Source organism: Oncorhynchus nerka, linkage group LG26 (assembly GCF_034236695.1).
Source record: "Oncorhynchus nerka isolate Pitt River linkage group LG26, Oner_Uvic_2.0, whole genome shotgun sequence".
Classification (NCBI taxonomy): Eukaryota; Metazoa; Chordata; class Actinopteri; order Salmoniformes; family Salmonidae; genus Oncorhynchus; species Oncorhynchus nerka.
In genome coordinates this window covers 24,718,609-24,732,147 of record NC_088421.1, presented here as the reverse complement: position 1 = coordinate 24,732,147, position 13,539 = coordinate 24,718,609, and the positions used below count along the sequence as shown (strand labels likewise).

At 42.7% G+C, this 13,539-nt stretch overlaps 1 protein-coding gene across 2 annotated transcripts in view; it reads left to right on the top strand.

Moving 5' to 3' along the window:
* spop (speckle type BTB/POZ protein) overlaps window positions 1-13,539 on the top strand; it is a 113,662-nt gene that overhangs the window by 19,238 nt on the left and 80,885 nt on the right. Inside the window, exons 1-2 of one of the 2 annotated variants that reach the window (XM_065010283.1) lie at window positions 1,369-1,456; window positions 2,491-2,648. The gene's annotated coding sequence lies outside the window, so the exon portion shown is untranslated. Of the gene's footprint in view, window positions 1-1,368; window positions 1,457-2,490; window positions 2,649-13,539 lie in introns of those variants that run through there. The other variant, XM_065010282.1, reaches the window with a different exon arrangement.

The window sequence follows — 13,539 nt, the reverse complement described above, 5'->3', positions numbered from 1 at the left end:
CTAGGAGTGTGTTCATGTTTCAAACATGTTCTCAAATGCCATTGAAATGGCAGCAGCGGTATGAGAACCAGCACATTCTTGAGCATGCAATACGGCCTTCCTCAGTACGAAATACTCGTCGACCCACTGTGCTGTCAAACTCCGCATGCTCATGGGGCTGACATCGCTGGTCCAAATGTCAGTCGTGAAGCTAATAGCAGTGAGCTCATAGATGTACGTCTCAACAATACTGTGTAACTCCGGTAGGGCAACATCGGAAAAATAGTGTGTACCTGGGCTTGACCAGTCGGGGAAAGCCAACATCCACAACAGAGAAGGGTTGATTGTCAAGGGCAATGAATTCCTTTATCTTGGCGTTAATGGATTTTGCCTTTGAGTTGTCTCGCTGACATTTTCTTACTCTTTCAATTGACTGCTGGACTTGAACTTGTTTGGTTGTTGGAAAAGTGCGCTTTGTATTTTTCTGCTTTTGTTCTGTGTAGCGCTGTATTTTTCGTGGCATCATTATGTCATCTACCTACGTTATATAGGTATGCACGTCATCTACCTACGTTATATAGGTATGCACGTCATCTACCTACGTTATATAGGTATGCACGTCATCTACCTACGTTATATAGGTATGCACGTCATCTACCTACGTTATATAGGTATGCACGTCAGCTTTAACATCGGTTTTGCATATTGGCGTAAGACATCGGGCCGATGTTGGCATTTGTTACTAATATAGGCCCTTTCCGATATGCTCACCGATTTATTGTGCATCCCTACTAGACATAATTAAGTGTTTTAACAATTCTGCTGTGTGGCATCAGTCTTTTTTTTACCTCAAATCAGACACCTCACTAAATGAATCCCGCTCCTCCATGGGGGAGACAGGGCCACCTCAGCCATGTCGACAGAGGGAGAGGGAAGGAGACAGACAGACTTCTCCTACACCAGAGACTCGAACTGTTCAGCCAGGGAGAGAGAGGCCAGACAGACAGCACTGTTTTTGGAGTCTCACTGAGATCGTCTTCCGATTGAACTACTGGGGCGTTACTTTGTACTGTCTGGCTGGACTTTCCTTGCTAAACTTACACTACACATTCACACAAGTATTATTAAGTAGAGGTACCTGAGTCCTTTCAGATTGGAGGTCGACCGATTAATTGGAATGGCTGACTAATTTGGGCCGATTTCAAGTTTTCTTAACAATCGGAAATCTGTAATTTTTGTATTTTTATTTTTATTTACACTTTAATCTTTATTTAACGAGGCAAGTCAGTTAAGAACACGTTCTTATTTTCAATGACTGCTTAGGAACGGTGGGTTAACTGCCTTGTTCAGGGGCTGAACGACAGATTTTTACCTTGTCAGGATTCAATCTTGCAACCTTATGGTTAACTAGTCCAACGCTCTAACCACTTGCCTCACGAGGACCCCGCCTGTTATGCGAATGCAGTAAGAAGCCAAGGTAAGTTCCTAGCTAACATTAAACTTATCTTATAAAAAACAATCAATCATAATCACTAGTTATAACTACACATGGTTGATGATATTACTAGTTTATCTAGCGTGTCCTGCGTTGCATATAATCAATGCGGTGCGCATTTGCGAAAAAGGACTGTCGTTGCTCCGTGTACCTAACCATAAACACCAATGCCTTTCTTAAAATCAATACACAGAAGTATAGATTTTAAACCTGCATATTTAGCTAAAAGAAATCCAGGTTAGCAGGTAATATTAACCAGGTGAAATTGTGTCACTTCTCTTACGTTCATTGCACGCAGAGTCAGGGTATATACAACAGTTTGGGCTGCCTGGCTCATTGTGAACGAATTTGCCAGAATTTTACGTAATTATGACATAACGTTGAAGGTTGTACAATGTAACAGGGATATTTAGACTAATGGATGCCACCCATTAGATAAAATATGGAATGGTTCCGTATTTCACTGAAAGAATAAACGTTTTGTTTTCGAGATGAGTTTCCGGATTCGACCTTATTAATGACCTAAAGCTTGTATTTCTGTGTGTTATCCTGCTATAATTAAGTCTATGATTTGATAGAGCAGTCTGAGCGACGGTAGGCTCCAGCAGGCTCATAAGTGCGTTTTGCCAGCAGCTCTGCTGTTTATGCCTTCAAGCCCATCAACTCCTGAGATTAGACTGGTGTAACGATGTGATGTTAAATGGCTAGCTAGTTAGCAGGGTGCGCGCTAATAGTGTTTCAAACATCACTCACTCTCAGACTTGGAGTAGTTGTTCCCCTTGCTCTGCATGTGTAACGCTGCTTCGGGGGTGGCTGTTGTCGTTGTGTTCCTGGTTCGAGAAATTATCGGAATCGGCGTTGAAAAATCATAATTGGTCGACCTTTAGTTCAGATACACTTAGTCAGCGGTTTGTTTCTATGTGTCTTGCGTCAATGTTTTTTGTAATGGTTGTTTTTCACAATGAACTCACACTCCTCTCGTCTCAATCTCTTGTTTGTGTTCTCCTTCTCTAAAGCCGGACAGGAGGCCCAGGCAAACAGAGGGACACAGCCAGAGACGCAGACAGACAGACGTACAGATAGAGGACTGCTCCCAGACTGACAGACAGAGGGCCCAGCTGGCCCAGCCATGGCATCAGCCAGCAGCACAGATGTTTGAGGGACTTTGATCTGGGTGAGTACCAACTGGGTTGGAGATAAGGGGTGAGGGGGGGTGTACCAACACAGGGAAGTTGGGTGATTTTTGGGTGGGGCAGTGACTGGTGGCTGGTTTGAAGAGACTGAGGGAAATGTTGAGAGAGAAAACAATAACTAGGTGTGGGAGAATTTTTTTTGACAGAGGAAGGTTCCTTTTAGATGGGAGAAGGTGTGAGATTTAGGGTTTGAATAAATGAATGACGCAAAGAAATGAAAGAGGAAAGAGGACAAAGATAGACAAATGAGAGGAAAGAGGGTGGATGCAAAGACAGCACAAATAGAAGTAGGTGGCAGCATTGAATCATTCAATATATGATTCAGATGTCTGTCTTCAAAAAGCTAAAGTAACACTTCATTTCTAATAAAGGACTTTCAGGTGTGAAAAGGGGAATAATTATTAGTGTTGGTGTGAGAGATGAGGGAGGGGAGGATATTGTAACTGTAAATGACCTGTGACAGAACTGTATACTGGAGAGAACGGAGGATTTGTATGAAATAAAGTGTTTGTAGAAGTTCTAGTCAACTTAACAAATCGTGAAATATGATCTGAAACAACCCTCTAGATGGAACAAAAGGTGAACAGAATCCGTTATGTAGAAATTGACCATCGCCCACACGGTATTTCTCAGATTAAAGTACCGTAATTTCTGGACTATTAAGCGCACCTGAATATAAATCGCACCCACTGAATTATAAAAAAATGTGTATTTTGTACATAAATAAGCCGCACATGTCTATAAGCCGCAGGTGCCTACCAGTACATTGAAACAAATGAACTTTACACAGCCTTTAAACGAAACACCGCTTGCATGAAAAATTAAACAGTGACCAATGACTTTCTTCGTAGGCTACTATCTTCCTCCTGTACACTGAAACCACTGAAGTCATCTCCTTCGGTGTCGGAGTTGAATAGCCTCAGAATTGCTTCATCCGATGTTGGATCGTTTTCATTGTCGCTCCCGTCACTTTCATCCGGAGGCAAATTCCCTGCTGAGCTCAAGCTGCCCCTTCAACACGCAGCAGTCCAGCCTTTCAAAACCCGTTGATATTGGATTTTTTGACAATGCTCCACGTTGTCAGGACCCACTGGCAGACTTGACCATAAGTTGCTCTTCGCATGCGGCCCGTTTTAGTGAAGGATTTCTCCCCACTTGTCATCCAAGCCTCCCACTGAACACGGAGCGCCACCTTAAATGCACGATTTACACTGATGTCAAGTGGCTGTAAATACTTTGGGCCATCTGCTTTTCTTCCATCTGAAATCTTTTGTTGTCTTTTTGCACTGAGTCAGTTCCTCACGCTGCTGTTTCCAACGTCTTATCATCGACTCATTTAGGCCAAGCTCACGTGCAGCAGCTCTATTTCCTTTTCCAACAGCCAGATCGATCGCCTTCAATTTGAAAGCTGCATCATATGCATTTCTCCGTGTCTTTGCCATGATGAGGGTGACAAAATTACTACAGCAATCAGAATGATGGGAAGTTTGAGCGCGCTCGATTTACGTCACATTATGTGACGGTGCTTAGTTTTTTGTCGGCATGAATCTTGTGAAAGCGGGAAAAATCCATAAATTAGCCGCGTCATTGTATAAACCGCGGGAATAAAGTAGCGGCTTATAGTCTGGAAATTACGGTATGTATGTTAAAATAGTTCTGTGTGCTTATTGTGTGTGAAGGCCCTCGTGCATGCTGTTGTGTGTGTATAAGTGATGTGCGGGGCAGTGATCAGAGACCAGTGTCTCTTTATGGAGACAGAGTAATTACTTCAGGACTTTAGAGGACCTGTCACTGGGTATCTCTCATACCCCAGCCCCCTTCCACCTCACCTCATCCGCTCATCCGTCAGTGGCTCCATCCCCTGTCCCCCTCCCTCACGGCTGCTCCAGGTAATTGACGCTACTTAATTGACGCGTCAATTCTCCCGGATCCGGGATGGGTCGTTCCAAGAGGTTAATTAAAACCTCTTGGAACTACCCATCCCGGATCCGGGAGAATTGTCAGCAACCACACTAATTAGCATAGCGCAACGGTCAAATAATCTTACTAGAAAATATTCATATTCATGAAATCACAAGTGAAATATAGTGAAACACAGCTTAGCCTTTTGTTAATCACCCTGTCGTCTCAGATTTTGAAATTATGCTTTTCAGCGATAGCAAGACAAGCGTTTGTGTAAGTTTATCGATAGCCTACCATAGCATTATGTCCAGCTAGCAGCAGGAAGCTTGGTCACGAAAATCAGAAAAGCTATCAAATGAACCGTTTACCTTTGATCTTCGGATGTTTTCACTGACGAGACTCACAGACAGCAAATATTCCTTTTGTTCCATAAAGATTATTTTTATACCCAAATACCTCTGTTCGTTTGTCACGTTATGTTCAGAAATCCACCGGAAATAGCGGTCACGACAACGCCAAATTATATCCATAATATCGACAGAAACATGGCAAAGTTTTTTAATAATCAATCCTCAAGGTGTTTTTCAAATATCTATTCGATAATATATCAACCGGAACAATTGGCTTTTCAGTAGGACAGGGAGGAAAAATGGCTACCTCTCTCTTTTACGCAAGAATCACTCTGAGAGCCATCAGCTGGCCACTTATGCAATGTGGTCGTTTACGCTCATTCTTCAACATAAAGGCGTGAAACTACGTCTAAAGGCTGTAGATACCTTAGAGAAGACGTAGAAAAAGGAATCTGGTTGATATCCCTTTAAATGGAGGATAGGCATGAAAAGGAACAGAAGGGTTTCAAAATAAGAGGCACTTCCTGATTGGATTTTCCTCAGGGTTTCGCCTGCAATATCAGTTCTGTTATAATCACAGATAATATTTTGACAGTTTTTTGGAAACTTTAGAGTGTTTTCTATCCTAAGCTGTCAATTATATGCATATTCTAGCATCTGATCCTGAGAAATAGGCCGTTTACTTTGGGCATGTTATTTTTCAAAAAATGAAAATAGTGCCCCCTAGCTTCAAGAGGTTTAAAGGTCTTTTCACAGTAATTCTTTGGGGACGTATTACCGCCCAGCGGCCAACTTTGATCAACTGTGCTCTACATTCACTGACTGGCATCGCCTGTCGCTTGGCAATCTGGAAAGGTGTTTGATTCCTCTCCCTTTATTTCACTCTTTCACTTTCTTTCACTCTCTCAATCACTCTCTTCTCTTTCACCTGGTTTCTGTCTCACATTCGGCCTCCTGGTTCTAATTCCAGTTGCTGCGGCAACCCTGCAGCTGTTCTGCCGGTGGCTCCCCCAGTCTCAAACAGGCTGCTTGTGTGGAGTTGCTTAATAATGAGGTTTTATTTCTATTTCTCCTCCTGAAGGGCCACAATCCAACTGTGATCAGCTCCTCTACCACCCTGTCTATCCCTCTTTCCTTCTTTCCTTTCCTCACTTCTGCCTATTTTCCCAGCCACACCTTCCCTTAAGCATCTACAGGTACTTGCTCTGTGATGTGCTGTTGTTTACGTTTACCGGTTTGTGAATTGTTTCCTTTGAGTGGGGACTTTCTCACCCCATCACTCTCTCCGCGTCATTGTCTGGTGTTGTCACCATGAGTCTGCGGGAACTGAATCAGTCTCGGTGGTGAGTTTGACTGGCCGGGTGGAGATTGGAATGTGCCAGACTCTAATGACCATTAGAGTGTGTTAATCTGTGAGAGGTGTGGCTGGGGGAAAGTTAACTCCGGCACAGACCAACAGGATGGACTGGAAGATTAAAGGGTCTGGCTGCTGAGAGTGATGGTTGGAGTATTATGTTGAGGATAAGCTGCAGTGAGGAGAATGGGTAATGTTAAACTAAACTGGTGTGCTCTGAGAAGCAGTGAGGACTTTTAAAATGTCACCCAGCACTGTGCGTGCGTGCGCATCTGTGCACACCAAACACCTGAGCAGCCTTATCTGCCTGGCATTTCCAACCTCAGAGAATACTGCTGCAGCCAGCGCTATCTGATGACTCACCAAAAGGCCTCCCTGAGAGAACATATTGAGAGGCAGCGAGCACAGGTACACTTAACCTTAACTTGAATTAGGAAAGGTCAGACGGGAAGGGTGAGGTACGAGGTGGGGACAGCCACTTTACAGCACTGTTATTGTTTGGATCTTATCTTAATAGACTCTGGCTTGGTGGATGTGATGCCTGTTGCCTGCCAGGCAGCTTTGCACAGCACTTTGTGGTCAGATAATACTCTGATCCTGGATCAGACTGGATGTTAAGTTGACAACATGCATCACTGAGATGGCGAAGTGGTCTGGAATCAAGTTGCAAAGCTTTACAATTCTGTATATTTGTCTCAGTCCCAGTCCTGAGTCAAGACGGTGTTGCGTCTGAGTACTGACTAGACGCGGTGGCATATAGACGCCAGCCACCACACACACACCAAGGTGTCTGGAGTCTAGATGTACTCAACACTTCATCACAACCGCAGGGCTTTAAAAAGAAACAGTTTGGCCACAGCTACAGGTGGTGGCATCTCTGTTAGTCTTCATGCACTGCTTCGTCACCTTCCACAGAGAGGAGCTGCTCTTTCTCAGCATTCACTGTATAACTAACTCACTGTTTAATTCATGTATGGATAATATACATGTAGAAAGGTGAGATGGAAGTACGTAAAGCATTTAAAATAGCGCTGCAGAAATGTAAATGAGGGAAGGAGTGTGTGCGTGCGGTACGAGGTGCAGTGTGTAAATGTGGTAATTGGGAAGCAGAGTGACGTCGGGGCACCAGAAGAGTAGCCCCTGTCGCATGGCGAGCAGCAGACGGATAGAGCTGAACTTATTAGTGCTGCTGCCTTCCCCTCCTTTCCGCAAGTTGAAAAGAGCAACACGAGAAGACGGAAAGAGGGAGAGCACAGCTTTTCCTTCTTTACCTCCATCTCCAACCCCTCCCTCTCTTTTCTCTCCCTCCTTCCTTTCTGCTTGTCTACTGTGTTGATTGTTCGTCCAAAAATGGCCAAGAAAAAGGCTGTTGTCCATGTTACTTGTTGTTGTATCGTCTCTGTCCATGTATTGCCATTCACTTGGACCCTCCATCATCTGACTAGCCCTTCTATCTCCATTACTAGACATAGCTCTGGTGATTGTGTACTACAGTGGGCTGACATGCCTATTCCACAGGGGGTTTGTGCTGTTGAATGGTCCTGCTTAGTCTCATTGTGTGTGGGTGGGAGGCACATGTTCTCCTGGGAGGGGCAGGAAGGGAGGCTGTGTCCTCTCTGTTAGAAATGAGGGAGACTCTTCAGAGATGGGTTGACTGCTGTACTCCGTTATCTCCCTGTGGCAGGCGTTTGCCCTTGATCGCAGTGTCTCAGCATACCAGCATGACAACTTAAGAGAGGGGTTGATCTTAATTGGATCTGCTGAAGTATGTGCTTTTGAAGCTGATATGCTGGTGGCGATTGCAGCTATAGGTGTTCACATTTTTCCCTGACTGTATATTGCTCCTAAAGTAGTTTAGGCTCTCTCTGTGAGATGCCTTGTGGAGAGGCAGGTGGGCAGTGGGTGGTCTGGGCCTTGGTGTCTGACCCTCACTGTCAGCCGTGTCTGTGTGTGTTAGGGAGTACATTTAGAAATGACAGGTTTCCATTTTTAATGAGAAGAAAAAAGCCTGTCCTCACCTCAAAATGCTCGCCCCCTTGTCTTTCTGTTTCTCTATGCAGCGGTGGACCTGAGTAGACCCACACACTCTCGTGTCTCTCTCGGCTCTCTCTCTCGGCTCTCTCTCTCGGCTCTCTCTGGTGGCTCTCTGGTGGCTCTCTTCTCTGATGGCTCTCTCTGGTGGCTCTCTCTTCTCTGGTGGCTCTCTCTGGTGGCTCTCTCTGGTGTAGAGGTCGACCGAATATGATTTTTCAACGCCGATAACGATTATTGGACGACCAAAAAAAGCAGATACTGATTAATCGGCCGATTTATTTTTAAAATGTATATTATATTATTATTATTATATTATATTATATAATGACAATTACAACAATACTGAATCTACGCTTATTTTAACTTAATATAATACATCACTAAAATCAATTTAGCCTCAAATAAATAATGAAACATGTTCAATTTGGTTTAAATAATGCAAAAACAGTGTTGGAGAAGAAAGTAAAAGTGCAATATGTGCTATGTAAGAAAGCTAACGTTTCAGTTCCTTGCTCAGAACATGAGAACATATGAAAGCTGGTGGTTCCTTTTGACATGAGTCTTCAATATTCCCAGGTAAGAAGTTTTAGGTTGTAGTTATTATAGGAATTATAGGACTATTTCCCTCTATAGCATTTGTATTTCATTAACCTTTGACTATTGGATGTTCTTATAGGCACTTTAGTATTGCCAGTGTAACAGTATAGCTTCCGTCCCTCTCCTTGCACCTCCCTGGGCTCGAACCAGCAACACAACGACAACAGCAGAGCAAGGGGAACAACTACTAGAAGGCTCAGAGCGAGTGACGTTTGAACACTATTAGCACTCGCTATCTAGCTAGCCATTTCACTTCGGTTACACCAGCCTCATCTCGGGAGTTGATAGGCTTGAAGTCCTAAACAGTGCAATGCTTGACGCACAACGAAGAGCTACTGGCAAAACGCACTAAAGTGCTGTTTGAATAAATGTTTACGCGCCTGGTTCTGCCTACCAGCGCTCAGTCAGATACTTAGATGCTTGTATGCTCAGTCAGATTATATGCAACGCAGCACACGCTAGATAATATCTAGTAATATCATCAACCATGTGTAGTTAACTAGTGATTATGATTGTTTTTTATAAGATAAGTTTAATGCTAGCAAGCAACTTACCTTGGCTTACAAGGTGAAAATCTGTCGTTCTGCCCCTGATCAAGGCAGTTAACCCACAGTTCCTAGGCCGTCATTGAAAATAAGAATGTGTTCTTAACTGACTTAAATAAAGGCATTTTTTTTAAACTACAAAAATCAATACAAATAGTTTTTAAAAATCGGCGCACAAAAATACCGGCCATTCCGATTAATTGGTCGACCTCTACCCTGAAGTTTCTAAAACTGTTTGAATGATGTCTGTGAGTATAACAGAATTCATATGGCAGGCGAAAACCTGAGAAAAATCCAACCCGGAAGTGGGAAATCTGAGGCTTGTAGTTTGAAACTCAGCCCCTATTGTAGATACAGTGGGATATTGGGTATGTTACACTTCCTAGTGCTTCCACTAGATGTCAACAGTCTTTAGAACATTGTTTCAGGCTTCAACTGTGAAGTGGGACCGAATGAGAGAGGAATGAGTCAGGTGTCTGGCAGATTGCCACAGGCGCTGAGGTGCGGTCACGAGAGAATTAGCTCTCGTTCCGTTGCTTTTCTACAGATATAGGAATTCTCCGGTTGGAACATTATTGAAGATTTATTATAAAAACATCCTAAAAATTGATTCTATACTTAGTTTGACAAGTTTCTTCGGGCTGTAACGTAACTTTTTGAACTTTTGATCCGACGTTCGGCTGGACCTGAACGCCTTTTGGATTTGTTTACCAAACGCCCTAACTAAAGAAGCTATTTGGACATAAATGATGGACATTATCGAACAAAACAAACATTTATTGTGGAACTGCGATTCCCGGGAGTGCATTCTGATGATCATCCAAGGTAAGTGAATAGTTATAATGCTATTTTTGACTAATGTTGACTGCGCAACATGGCGGATATTTCTTTTGGCTGGTTTTGGCTCTGAGCGCCGTGCTCATTATGCTTTTTCCGTAAAGTTTTTTTGAAATCTTACACAGCGGTTGCGTTAAGGAGAAGTTTATCTAAAGTTCCATGCATAACACTTGAATTTTCATCAACATTTATGAGTATTTCTGTGAATTCATGTGGCTCTGTGCACAATCACCGCATGTTTTAGAACTACTGAACGTAACGCGCCAATGAAATGATAAAAAAATATATAAATACGCACTTTATTGAACAAAACATGCATGTATTGTGTAACATGAAGTCCTATGAGTGTCATCTGATAAATATCATCAAAGGTTAGTGATTAATTTGATCTTTTTGTGAAATGTGAAAAATGGCTGTGTTTTTCTGTGAGTTGGTGGTGACCTAACATAATCGTTTGTGGTGCTTTTGTTGTAAATCATTTTTGAAATCCGATACTGTGGCTGGATTAACGAGAATTTTATATTTAAAATGGTGTAAAATACTTGTATGCTTGAGGAATTTTAATTGAGATTTTTGTTGTTTTGAATTTGGTGCCCTGCACTTTCACTTGCTGTTGGCGAGGTGGGACGCTACTGTCCCACATATCCCCAGAGAAGTTAAATAAAGGTGTAAAAAAAAAATCGGCGTCCAAAAATACTGATTTCCGATTGTTATGAAAACTTGAAATCAGTCCCAAATTAATCGGCCATTCCGATAAATCGGTCAACCTCTAGTCTGAATGCCATCGTTCATCATCCTTCTCTGGTGAAACAAACCTTATTGAAAAGGGGTTTTGTTAGCATTTCCTGTTGGCAACTTGTACACACTCTGATTGTCCACCAGAGGTCACAATTTCCTTAGTTGTCCGGTCTCCAATGGGCTGTTTCATAAGAGCAGCTACTTAGCTGTACTAGTGATTATCTGAGAGGATTTTCTCGTTTCTACCTCTGGTAGATAGTCAAAGTTCCAAACTCACTTTACATGCGCAGCTTCAGACTGGCGGTGTCCTGGTCTGGTAAGTTCATTTTCATCACCTTGTGTTGAGTTTCAGAGTTCCATTTCAACGTGTGGACCACGGAAGGGGAGTTTTTCTTCACCTCGTGTTGGTTCAATATTTCAACCATTTCCCACATGTAGCTAACGCTCCATGCTTTTCTGGTCTGATATGTTAATTCTTTACTCGTCCTTTTTATACCCTGGTAAAAAGGGGCGTTCCATTATCCTGACACGATCTATGAGCTCCCTTGGGGCGTGGCTACAAAAGTATTTTGTAGACAGACATTCCGATCCCAATACTAGAGACCCAGAGAGAGTTAGACCATAAATCTAATATAGATCTAAATCTAATAAGTCTGTCTTAGCTCTCATATCTGTCAGTATAGACCAGTCAAGTTGTCAGGGGCAGGAAGAACTGTCTCAAAAATGTTGTATTTCAAGAACAGAAAATAGGCCGAATGCTGACCAAAGCTGCCGGACATATGTTAAAAATAAAACATTTAGACACATTGATTGTTTCCAGGCAACATGATTTGCGAGAGGAGAGGAATCAGAAGAGACACCTGGAAGGTATGGAGAAATGGAGCTTAAGACAGGCTTAGTTTTTGGTCCCTTTATGAGCAAGGACTGCTTAATTACCAAGCTCTCTGGTCCTCAAATGTGTTTTGAAATCCTCTTGATGTGGAAAATGGAGACGAAAGCGTGTTACCTGGCAAAGTCAAACTGAAGGACGTCTACTTCAAAAACATGATCTAATTCTCTTTTTGTTTGCTTTTTCTCTCATGCTCTCCTTTGAATTATAACACTTTTAGAGCATTTTAGAGTATCTCTCTGGGTTGTTTATCAGGTTGCAGTTTTAAGTTCAAAGGATATTTGGGTCCACATTGAGACTTTTTATGGTCGAAGGGAGAGTCGTGTCTGTCTGAAAGCGCTCTTCTTACCTTACTGATTGCTTGGAAGTCAAGTGTCGCTTCACATTTACAGATAGATGTAACTATGTTTACACCTCTTCTAGGTGTAATTATTGCTTTCACAGATATGAACACGGGCCTCCAGACGATAACAGTGTGGGTTGTAGAGACTTTGCTGAGGGAAGTGCACAGGTCAATGAGAGAATACAGTAGATTGGCTGTGGGGATTTTTCCTGATGGCATGAGCCTTATGGTACATGTTAAGTTTTACTTTTGAATTGGGCTCATCCCATTTATGTAATCTGACTTTTTTTTGTGTGTTAGCTGCGTGAGTGAATACGTGTGCGAGGGTTTTCTGTTTATCTTGATATCTTTTTTGTGTTTATGGCAGTTTCTCTGTTCATATTTTGCATCATGCTTCTCTCTTGGCCGGTCTCTAACAATGGAGTACCAGATACCAAGAAGGTCACTGTGAGGGAAAGAAAATGGATCACCAGAGTTGTTTCCATAACCACCAATAGCAAGTTGCACCATCCATCTAAAATGTGGTTACTGCCATGTTATGGCAATCAGCAGCCTTTCATGCTCCTCTGTTGGAGACTAATGGAACAATGGAGAAAAAATGAAAACATTTAAACGAGGCGAAGAGAGACTCCCTCTCACTTAATTTGCATTTTCATTATAAATCACATAATTACGAGTAAGGTATCACACCAACCTCCTCCATCCCCCCCTCTTCCTCCCAGCTTCGCTTCATAGGTTAGAAGAACTCTAACTCCAAGTATTTCTTTAGGTTAGATAAATAAATAGGGGGAGTGGGAAAACAGCAGACTGCAGCAAGGCAAAGGTTAAAGCAGTTAGCTCTATTAGCTCTGAAGTGTATTGGTTTATACACAATCCCTCCTGGCAACTTGATGTGCAGGAGATGAATATATAGCTACGGTCTACTGTTATGTCTGTTCAGAGTGCTTCTATGGCCGCTGTCATCTTTAATCAGGAGAAGGTTGGCGTGTTATGGGCTCCTAAAGCTCAACACTATTTGTCTTTGTCAGGAAATCCTGTAATTTTGGAAAAAGTTCTACTTACATGTGGTGTTTGACTTTGCCTATGTGACTGTGCCTATGTGACTGTTTGTGAGCTTACAACTGTGTTTATTTGTCTGCCCTTACAATTGCACACACGTGTTCTGTTGTGAGTGTAGCTCTAATTGATCCTACTGGAACTGTGAGCAAGGCTTCAGACCTGTGATGTAATGAGAGGGGACTAGGTCACACGGCAGCTGGCCAGCTTTGAGGGGAAGCAGGGAG